Genomic DNA, 12,205 nt, shown 5'->3' on the forward strand with positions numbered 1-12,205 from the left:
AATTTTGCTTATATGTATTTTAGGCATTATACTAAAGAATTGTTGATGGGGAGAGGGACAGTTATAAAATGAGAGGCTACAAGGGAAGCTATCTTCTCATGCCTTTCAAAATTAGTCATTGGAATGTCAAAAAAAATCAAACTACCAGAAATCATCGAATAAAGGGGGAAAGCTTTCAAAGAATGAGAAAAATAAAACGGCTACAGTGAAAAATTATTATGGATTTGGAACACCAAAAAAAAAAAAAGAAAAGTATTCCGAACAATATGAACAGTAGCACCAGTAACAATTTCCTCAAGACAATAACATGGATGACAATAAACAATTAAGTAGAAGTGTCTTTTAATTAGAGTATTAAGTACCTATGTATAAAGGTATTGTGCCAGGCATTGGGGACAGATACCAAAATGAAACACTACCTGCCCTTAATTAGCTCTGGTTTTGCTGAGGGTAGTGGGGGATGCACATAATGAATAGCTAAGTAAATGCAAAGTATATACAGGGTAATTGTAAGAGATGAAGCCTTTCAGGACATCAGGAATCCTTAAAGGAAGGTTAAGGATTTTAAGAGGGTGGATGAGCAGTGCATTCCAGGCATACACACCACCTGTACATGGGGAATAAATGGAATTTTGTAAAAAGGAAATGGGTAGCAGTTAAATTTGACTAGAAGAGAATGCATGTGAGATTATAAAATATTGTTGTGGTTTTAAATGTCAGCATAAGGATTTGGTTTTATCTTAGAAGTGGGTCTGCTATAAATTCATGTCTCATTTCAAGTATATATAGACTGCCTTCCCTTTTTTTTCCCCCCAATTGATTTTCTATCCAAGTTGTTTTTATTTATCATATTATTATATAAATTGTTTTGGTCCTGCTTACTTGGCATCCATTTATACAATTCTATAGGCAGCTAGATGATTTTGTGGATAGCATATTAGACCTAGAGTCAGGATGATCCAAGTTCAGATATGGCCTCAAGTCACTTAAGTAGCTGTGGGTTCCTGGGCAAGTCACTTAAACCTTTACCTAAATTCCCTCATCTATAAAACAGATAATACTGGTATCTAACACTTAGGATTATGAGGATAAGATAAAATTTGTAAAGCACTTTACAAACCTTGAAATAATATTCTGTAATTGTAAGGTAGTTATTAAATCTTCCCAGGATTCTCTGAAAGCATCCATTTCATTATTTCTTGTAGCACAATATTCCATTATTCCATAATTTTGTTTTTCTCCAGTTGATGAGCATTTATTTGTTTCCAATTTTTTGCTATAACAAAAAAGCTAGTGTCTAAAATGGAACCCAGAACCCAACTGTCCAAGATACATCTCCACCATGACCCAGTATCAGCTTTGATGACAAGAAGAAATGTAGAAAAACCCAGCTCTCTTAGCTGCCTAGCAAAGAGGAAAAAATCTATTTAACAAGAGTAGCACCTCCATCCAACAATTGTAAAATAACAAATTAAAAAAAAGCCAAAAATCAAAGAGTGACTAAGAGGGATTAAATTGGAAAACTATGGCCAGTCCTTAGCAAAAAGACTTCAAGGCCATAAACTTTAAAGAAGTAATCTATCATGGAAATAATATCAAGAAAAACAATGAAGAAATAATATAGGTTAAGATAAACCCAGACAACAACTCCATACCAGATACTAATAGAATCGAAGAAAAGGTCTTGTCCAGAGTACTATAAAAATGAATGAAGGAAATGAAGTCAAAAGGTGAATTCGCATTGAAATAAAAGCAATTTGGGAATTGGAAAGAATAAATACCTTAAAACAGAAAAATGGAAAAACTACCCAAATCATGAACTCCCTAAAAAGCAGGCTAGCAGATAGCTAGGTGGCTTAGTGGATAAAAGCCAGCACTAGAGATAGGAAGTCTTGGGTTGTGTGGAAAGGAAAACTGAAGCAAGTTTTGGACTTTCTGCCACTCAGGTGGAACAAACAGCAGTTGGAATGTTAGAAGATGTTGACAAGAATGATGGTGGGGGGAGGGTAACTTTCAGAGTGAGAGTTGGTCTATCTTTCCTGGCCCTCCTACTGGAAGTAGCCTCTCTCCCTGCCTCAGGGTAGAAGTACCTCTATTCCTGGACATTTCCCAACTGTGTGCTCTACCTGGATTCCTGTGATAGTGTTATCGGTTTGAACTATAAGACCAGGCTTTAGAGGCATTAACCCAAAGAGACAGGCCCAACCAGCTCTGAAAGTCAGAACCTTTTTTTCTCTTGCTGTCTACTGCTAAAGAATTTGAATTTAAGAAAACTAGCACAGATTAGCATAGACAGGAATAAAAGAAACTCTACCAGCCTGTGAGGCCTGGTCTCAGCTCAAAAGCTGAGAGACTCAAACCCCATCTGGGGAAAAGTATAGGGAAATCCTTATTCCCTCTACCCTGATACCTCCCAAATCCAAACTTGTCATTAAAATTCATCTTTATTTAAATAAACCACAGTCAGATAAGAGGACCATCATTTCAGGGGACATAGAGGGAGCAGAACCCAAGAACAAACATTCAACCATAAACGGTCTGAGGGAGGCTTATCCCTTAGAAGGGCCTGTGCTTACCTACTCTGGGGTATCTTCAACATCAATCAATTGAGAAGACATCCCCTCAGGCTTTCATAGGTGGCCCATTTCTCCGGAACCCCAATTTTCAAAGATAGCCTCTCAGCAGGGGGCATCTCCTTTTACCTCACTGGCAGCCATATTCCCTCTCTCCCTTCAACTATTCCATTCTCTGTTATAAAACAGGGGATAAGGAAGGTTTTATAACAGAGAATGGAATAGTCAATGCCTACAATTCCTTTTAAATATTACAGTTTCAGTCTTGTATCACATAGCAGTATGATCATGGGCTTGTCATTTAACTCCAATTGCCTTGCCCTTATCGCTCTTCTACCTTGGAACTGAAAATAGTATCAATTCCAAGACAAGGGTTGTTTGTTTGTTTTTTAATAGACTAGAGCAAAAAGGATTCAATTCCATCTGACAAGAATTACTCAAATTTAATTGAAAAAATAAAAAGGAATATGGGGTATCTCATCAAGAACATTTGACTTGGAAAATGGGTTCAGAAGAGTTCATTTATGTATGAGAATCCCTTAATATCACCACTGGAGTTAGAGGTAAAGATTCAATACCATACTTAAAGAAATCATAAAAGGAAGGAAACTGCCCAGATCTATTTGAACAAGAGGGCAGAGTGATGATAGAGTGAATCTACAATCTCTTAAAAGACACTCCAAACTTAAAACACCAGGGAACATTATAACCAAAATCCATTGCTTCCAAGTTAATAAGAAAATATGAGAAGAGTTTTAAGTACCTAAGAACCACACATAAGATTATGTTCCAGTTATTATAAAGCAGATATGGGCTTGATGAGATAAATATATGTAGAAGTTAAAATTAATCTCAAATAGTAAAAATATCCTAGTTTAAGAGATTTATTAAATGATCATTAGAAGTAAAGGAATAAAAAAAATGCAAAATAAAACCATGTGTCTGTTAAAACCCCTACGCTTCCCACCACCATGCTCGGGACAGAAAGTCAAAGAGCCCAAGCAGGACCACTGAATTTATTACCCTTTCTACAGGAAGTACATAATGACAGGAAGTCAGTGGGCAGTGTAGTTCTTTTTTTAGGGTAACAGATTTTCAATTATACATTCCCCCTGAGGATCATTGGAAGACTCCTCTCCCCAATTGATCATTTAACATAACCAACTTTTAAATTGCAATAATTTGGGGATTAAAGAGAAAAGAACAAACCCATGATTGCTAGGCACATTGACAAAAAGCTAGGTGGGGGCAGTCCCCTTCCACATGAGTATGCATACAAAATAATTCAACCTCACACAGTTCAAATCGCCACATCCCAAAATTCACTCTGGATCTTCTGGTGCAACTTGTGGTCTGTAGAGGCATCTTCATGGAGCCTTCTCCAAACAGTTCACTTTCTGGATTAAGAGAGATAGCATGTTTCTTATTCTAAAATTACTCTCAAAAGAATTTAAACTTTGCATTTTAGAATAATAATACATATATAGGATAAGGGAATTTGAATACCATATTTCAAAAGACAAAAATGAATGTGAGATTATTCCTGAAGAAGAGGGAACTTGAATACTCTAGGGAGAAATAATATTTTTCCTTGTATCATATGTTTGTATGCGTTGTCTCCCTAATTAGAACAAGAACTCTTTGCAGTATTTGGCAAAATACCTGGGACTTACTATAGTGACTACTTGATAAATATATATTCATTGGTCAAAGAATCATGTAGTTGAGATAAAGAAGCCATAAAGGTTGGAGAAAGAATTGAATAGTAGAATTATTTGCTCAAAGATAAAAAGAAGGGTGCTGTTTTTGTTTTTTAACTAATAACAACAAAGAGGCTGATTGTCTTCTTGGAGCATGTATCCAAGGCATTACAGAGAACCTCACTCCCACTTCTGGTGATTCACTTGTGCCTAAATGATGCTGCCAGATGGAACATAGAAAGCACTGCCAATAATTATGAAATCTTAGGTGAGAAAACAAAAGACCCCTGGGACACTGGTTGTGTTCTCCTTGTTTTTGCCCATTGAAGACATGTACTGTGCAAAAGAAAAAAGTAATTTTAGAAGTAAATAGATGACTTAAGTGGCAAAAGACTGGCATTTGGATTTCTGGACCATTGCTTAAATATTTGTGTCTAGTCTGCCTTTTGATAGAAAGTCTTCAAAGAGGGGTCAACTTTGGCACCCAGTCTCACTCCAGCTTTCCTTTAAAAAACAAAATTGGATGGGATTCCAAAAAATTTCTTGCCAAAAAAAAAACCAAAAAACAAACAGGAAAAAGGACTACGGTGTCTTTCCCTCCAACTAGCCTTATCTCTTAGCTTACTGCTTGCCTACCTATCTTTTCCACAACTCATTTTCTTTTTCCAAAGAAAGGGCAGTGAATCATGACTGGTCCTTCCTCTGAGACTTTCATCCCTACAGGTGGGCTATATCTAGACAACAAACTCCTGGTCAGAAATGGAATGCATCAAAAATTAGTAAAAATGCATTTGCTGGATGTCTTGCAAATTTATCAAAATGGCTTTAAAAGAAGATGGCCTCTCTATATCCCTTGAACTAGATACATAGAGAATAGCTACAGTGAAGGAAGAATAGCAGCTGCACCCAAAAGTTTACAGGAAACAAGATACATGAAATGAAACAATAGTAAAATCCATGGCCTCAAAAGTCTGACCATAAATGTCCAAAGTTTAGATAAAAAACAAACAAACAAACAAAAAAACACAGGAATTAGTTACTAATGCCAAGAAGCAGATTTGCCTTCATAGGTATCACTGGTTCTGGACAGGAATATTTTATTTAAAACAATTTCAAATTTTAAACCAGGATCTGTGGGAAATAGTAGTAGCATTGAATATGAAAGTATCCCAATTGTAAGAATAAGGGATAGGGAAAAAGTAAAGATTGTCTTTAAGAGGAAGGGAGGAGAATTTAGACAGAAACCCTGGGAGAAGATTCTGGAAGGAGAGGAGGATCTTGGAAGTTTATTGGGTTTAATGATCTCTTCTGATCTGGCTTTCTTCTGAGCTGATAAGGCAGATCTTTGCTCTGGCACCTCCTGGAAAAAGACTAATCTTGTGGAAAGATTAGGAAATTCCTGGGTTAGAGAACTGCCTTGGAGGAGACCTGCCTTTCCCTGAAGTACAGAGATCAACCTATCAGAAACAACTTAGTTAAGGTAAACCCAAGGGTTTTGTCACTTGGGACTTTGGGTATACCTAGAAAGCCAACCGAGGCTTTGGGTAAGGACTCAGTACATCTGTGAGTGCTGCATCCTCAGCCTTTTAAAGACAATCTGTAGTATATAGGTAGTCAGGTTGCTTTTTGGGTTTAGATAAGATCAGGGAGTGAATAAGAAGGGATTGAGAAGACAAGAAGGGCATCCCTGAAAGGGGGGTGTAGAAAGGTGGGAGGAGCTAGAGCTATGTAGATTTAGGACCTTATCTACCATTTCCTAACCTTAATAAACTTGGCTTTTCTATAATATCAAGGGGTTGTGCTTTCCTGGTCCTGGGAGGTTCCTAGCTGGGTTTTTTCTATTGCCAAACCATCTAGGTCCTTCTCAATAAAAATATCTCCTTTTGGAGATAGATTTCTCTTTCACAATATTAGCAAGAGCAGAACATAGAAGGGAGAAATATGGCAGAGGGTATTTGAGTGAAAGTTACTAGAAGGAGAAAAAGATATGATTTTTCTGATTGGAGTAAACTGGAGACTACCTATACAGAAAAAGGAAGAAAATAAAGAGTTATAGGAACCAGATCAAAATGCTGACACAGAGGCAAAATATATAGAAAGGATGGGGAAATAAACTTGTCCAGACATCTGCTGGAGCTCCGTCTATGTCAGCTTAACTTACCTTAGAACCATTTCATCTATTAAAAAGTGAGAGGAACCAACAAAAGGGAATTTTATTTTGGATATGTGTTACTAATAGAGAGGATCCAGTTGCTGGGAATGATGGTGATCCTGTGGGAAAGTGACCGATCCCTGATAGACTCTGTGATAGAGATGAGGAAATCAAAGCATAGTCTTAACTTTTACCCTAGATTTTGGGAAAGTGGATTTCAAAGGATTCAGAGGAAAGATAGATTGGGTATCCTGGATTAAAATGCTGTAAGGCAAGTCTACCCAGGAGAAAGGAGAATTAAACAAAAAGTGAAACAATTCCAGTGAGAGGGAAAAGAATATTTGTCTGGCGAATCCAATGTAGATTTATAGGGCCCTGAAAACTTCCTTATATTCTAAAAGGAAGACAATGGAGAAGGCACACAGACCCACCTGATCTCTACCAAATGACCCTCCAAAAAAGTATGATATTACACCTACAAAATGAATTCTAAAACAGCATAACCCACAAAAAGATGGAGAAAGATAATTTTTTAGCCCAAACAACCTAAAAGGTCAACATGAAAGATCTTTTACCCAGGTAGAATTGGAACACAAAGCAACATGCCAAGGCAGAACCCACCTTGCAAATGGCCTTAGGGGCAGCTGAATCAGCAGCAAAGGCTTCTGGAGCTCCCACAGCCACAGATGGTAAGTGGCACCAGACAACTGCTCAGAAGGAGATTAGAGGGGTTCCTTTGCTGGCTCTATGTACAAGAGTCTTGTCACTCTGCCCAGATCCAGATCTGGATCCCAGATCTCAGAGTAAGAAGGAGCACTATCATGCCCCAGCACTTACAGCCACAGGGGAGCAGGGGACCTTGGTCACAGTTCCAAGGTGGAAAAGATTGCTTGTGGTTACTCACAAACCAGGGCACAGGCTAGGAGAATATTAAACAGATCTCTCCTTACATCATACGATCTTAGAAGAATTAAAAGCAGATAGATTCCCAGTGCTACCTCCAAAAGCAACTGCACAAAGAACCTGAAGTTTAGAATTGTGAAGCTCCCTTCACCACAATGGCAGAGCTCAATCTTAAGTTTTTTAAGTTAAAATAAAAGAAAAGGGTTGAACAATGAACAAACAACAACAACAGCAGCAAAGAAACAACATAGAAAGTTATTTTGGTGACAGAGAAGACCAAAACAAACTCAAAAGAAGGCAACAAAGCCAATACTACTGCCTCAAAAAAAAAAGTCCAAAATGTTCTCAAGCACTAAAAAATTTAATGAAGAAGCTCAAAAAGGAATTAAAATTTTTATTTTATTTTTATTGTCACACAAAACACACATATTGTTCATTGTTGTAAGAACATACTCATACATAACTAAAATCTCCCCCCAAACTGTAACTACATTGATGGGAAAGACAACTCCAGCAATTCTTTCTCTAGAAGTAGATAGCATTTACTGTCATAAATCTTTCAGGGTTGTCCCAGATCATTGCTTTGCTGAGGGTAGTTTTCACGGATAATCATCATATAATATTGCTGTTACTGTGTACAATGTTCTCCCCATTCTGATTGTGTAAGTGCATCCAAGTCCATTCCCCTTTGCTGCCAACCTGATTTTCTTCCTTTAAATTCCTTATCACAGCTTATTTCACTCGGCATCAGTTCCTATAGATCTTTCTAGCTTTTTCTGAAATCATCTTGCTTATCATTTCTTATAGCACAATAATATTCCATCACCAACATGTACCACAATTTGTTCAGCCATTCCCTAACTGATGGACATCCCCTCAATTTCCAGTTCTTTGCCTCTACAAAAAGAGCTGCTATAATTTCAAAAAGTAGTTTAAGAATCAAAGAGATAGAAGAAAAATTGAGGAAAGAAATGAAAGTGATACAAAAAAATCATTTTAAAAGAGTCAATAACTTAGTAAAGGAGGCACACAAAAAAATCCTGAAGAAAGAATAGGCCAATTGTAGGGGGGGAAAGGCACAAAAATCCACAAGAGAACTCCTTTAAAAAAGCAGAATTGGCCAAATGGAAAAAGATATACAAAAATGCACTGAAGAGAAGAACATATTAAAAGGCAGAATTGGCCATATGGAGAAAAGGGTAACAAATATTAACTGAGAAAAAGAATGTTTTAAAAAGTAGAATAGGACAAATGGAAAAGGAGGTACAAAAACTCACTCAAGAAAATCATGCCTCATTTCTCAAATACATAGGCAAATGAGTCAAATGTTTAAGAATATGTCATTTCCCAATTGATAAATGGTCAAAGGATGTGAACAGGTAGTTCTCAAAGCAATTAAAGCTCTATTGTCATGCAAAAAATGCTCTAAAAACTATTAATTAGAGAAATGCAAATTAAAACAACTCTGAAGTATCATCCCATACCTATCAGATTAGTTATTGTGACAGAAAAGGAAAATGACAAAACTTGGAAGGGATGTGGGAAAATTGAGACATTCATGCACTATTGGAGTTATTCAACCATTCTGGAGAAATGCCCAAAAGGCTATAAAATAGTACATACCTTCTATTGTATGTGTGATATGCATCTTCTATCATAACATGAGCAATATAGAAATATATAATACATGAAAGTACAGTTATAACCTATAGAAAACTAATCACTGCCTCAGGGCAGAGGAAGGAGGATAGGGAGTGAGAAAATTTGAATTTTTTAAATGTCAAAAAAACAACTGTCAGAAATTATCTACATATAATTGAAAAAATTCATTATTGGAAAATAAAAAGAAGATATATCTCTTCTGGTTAACTAATAAAATATTATATACCCTTTGATGCAGCAATATTACTAGGTTGTATACCAATGAGATAAAAAACAAAAAAAGGAAAAGACTATATGTACAAAAATATTTAAATCAGCTTTTTTTGTGGGGGCAAAGACTGTAAAGAAAGGAGATACACATCAACTAAAACTGGCTGAGTAAATTATAGTAATGACTGTCATTCATCATAACACTTTTATTGCTTTAAGATTGCCAAAGGCTTTAACATGTATTATCTTATTGGAGAAATTAGTAAAGATTTAAAAGTGTGTTATAAAGATAAAGTTCTCCAACAGTATACTGCTTTTTGGCAGAACTGGAATTGGGATTCAGTACTCACTCTGATCTTGAGCAAAACTGAACAGTCTTAGTTTGATTATAAGAAAACAATACAATTGGTTATTAGCTAATGATACAAGTAATATGACAGTCCATACCACTGATGAAGGAAAATCATAAATCAGTGGAGATTGGGCTTTTGAATGACTATTAGGTAAAGAATGAAAAGTAGATTATGTAGGAGAATTTAAAAATAATTCTGTACTAATAATCACACAGATAACATTGCATTGGTGTTAACAGTGGCACTGGTCCTCCCAACTTCCCTTGGTTCCATATATTGGACATCAGAATATCTAGGACCATATACACTAAAAAAAAAAAAGGAAATGGGGGCAGATAAAACAGCCTACTAGATTGAAACTATCCCCATTTCTACCTCCAAAATAAGTAGTCAGTGCCACAAAGTCAATATGCATTTATTAAGCACCTACTATGTGCTAGGTACTATGCATTGGGGATGCAAAGGAAGGCAAAAGACAGACCCTATTCTTAAGAAGTTCACAGTCTGATGAGGGATGCAATATACAATGTAAAAAAAAAAGATATATACAACATAAGTTAGAAATGATCAACAAAAAGAAGATATAAGTAACATTAAGGCATGAAAAGGTAGGAATGTTGGGGATAAGGCTTCTTGAAGAAGGTAGGATTTTAGCTAGAATTTGAAGGATGCCTTGGAGGTAGAGATGAGGAGAGAGAATTCCAGACCGGGGGAAACCAGTGAAAATGTCTACAGTTAGGAGATGATATATCTCAATAGAGGAACAGAACATAAAGGAAGCCATCATCACTGAATCAGTCAGTCAGTCAACATTTATTAAGCACCTACTATGTGTTAGGCACTGTGCTAAGAGCTGGGGATACAAAGAGACAAAAAAACAATCCTTACCTTCAAGAGCTCTTCATAAGGGAAAGTGACTTTCCCAGAATTACTTAGTCAAACGTGCCTGAGGCAGAATTCAAACTTATATCTACCTGATGTTGATTCAAGTTCTAGTGCCTTCTAACCCTCACCTAATTTTAAATCCTGATTTTTCTGCTTAATAACTATGTGACTTTAGGCAAGACATTTCTTTCTCTGGGCTTCAGTTTCCTCATCTGTCAAATGAGTGGGCAATGCTAGGTGCTCTAAAGCTCTAAAAATGTGTGATTCGATGAATCCAGATGACAAGGAGTCCTCGGGGTTCTATTTTTAATAAATGCTTTGTGTTTTGTCCATTGCCTTACAAAGTTCTCAGTCCTTTCTCACACCTTTTTCATCCCAGCATTCTTGTAGCTCCTGTTAATCCTTTATTACTCAGGAAAGGTAGAATTATTCATTGTTGTGTCTTCCTAGCATTACATATTCTGCCACCATTAGTGAGTTCCTAAAAATCTTCTTTCTCCTTCTTTCTTCTTCTTCTTCTTCTTCTTCTTCTTCTTCTTCTTCTTCTTCTTCTTCTTCTTCTTCTTCTTCTTCTTCTTCTTCTTCTTCTTCTTCTTCTTCTTCTTCTTCTTCTTCTTCTTCTTCTTCTTCTTCTTCTTCTTCTTCTTCTTCTTCTTCTTCTTCTTCTTCTTCTTCTTCTTCTTCTTCTTCTTCTTCTTCTTCTTCTTCTTCTTCTTCTTCTTCTTCTTCTTCTTCTTCTTCTTCTTCTTTCTTCTTCCTCCTCCTCCTCCTCTTCTTCTTCTTCTTTCTTCTTCTTCCTCCTCCTCCTCTACCTCCTCCTCCTCCTTCTCCTCTCTTCTTCTTCTTCTTCTTCTTCTTCTTCTTCTTCTTCTTCTTCTTCTTCTTCTTCTTCTTCTTCTTCTTCTTCTTCTTCTTCTTCTTCTTCTTCTTCTTCTTCTTCTTCTTCTTCTTCTTCTTCTTCTTCTTTCTTTTCCCTTCTCCTCCTCCTCCTCCTCCTCTTCCTCCTCCTCCTCCTCTTCCTCCTCCTCCTCCTCTTCCTCCTCCTTCTCCTCCTTCTCCTCCTCCTCCTCCTTCTCCTTTTTCCATTTTGTTGTTAGCACCTCCACTAGAGGGTGTGCAGGGACAGAGATAGAAATTAGAACTCATTGATTTCACAACTGTAGTAAGTAGCAATCATGACTGGCCATTGGATGTGAGGAAGGAACTGAAAACTGAGTTGAGTTTAGAGGAATATTTCCAGATTTCAGTTGTCAGTTCCTGGGGTATGCTGGTAAATGCAGAATAAACGATTCTCTGAAAAAAACATGCATGAGACCCACTTTTAAGTTTAATCTTCATCATTAACATGCTTTCCATCACTTTCTTAAAAAGTCTAGACAATCAACAATATCCAAACAATAAATCAAGCCCCAATTTGTAGTGGATTCCAGAGGTGTAAATGCTCACGGTGGGTGCTAGTTTAACACTCAGCTTCAATACACTTCTGGCACAGACGGGTCCTGCTAGCATGCAAAATGTCATTAATGTGGTATACATCAGAGTTGCAGCTCCTCCAGCTTGGAAGTAACCAGAGGCTAAGTCTAGGGACTCAATGGCTCAACATGGAAGCCATTCCACTTTGGAATGACTCCGGTTGTTACTTAGGATGCTTCCCTTACACCCGACTAAAAGCTGACTACAGCCTTCTAGCCTTATCAGCTTCTAATTCTGCTCTCCAAGGCAAAGCAGAACAAATCCTAAACTCTCTTCTCTGTGACAGCCATAAAA

This window comes from Monodelphis domestica, chromosome 3 (genome assembly GCF_027887165.1).
Source record: "Monodelphis domestica isolate mMonDom1 chromosome 3, mMonDom1.pri, whole genome shotgun sequence".
NCBI classification, from domain to species: domain Eukaryota; kingdom Metazoa; phylum Chordata; class Mammalia; order Didelphimorphia; family Didelphidae; genus Monodelphis; species Monodelphis domestica.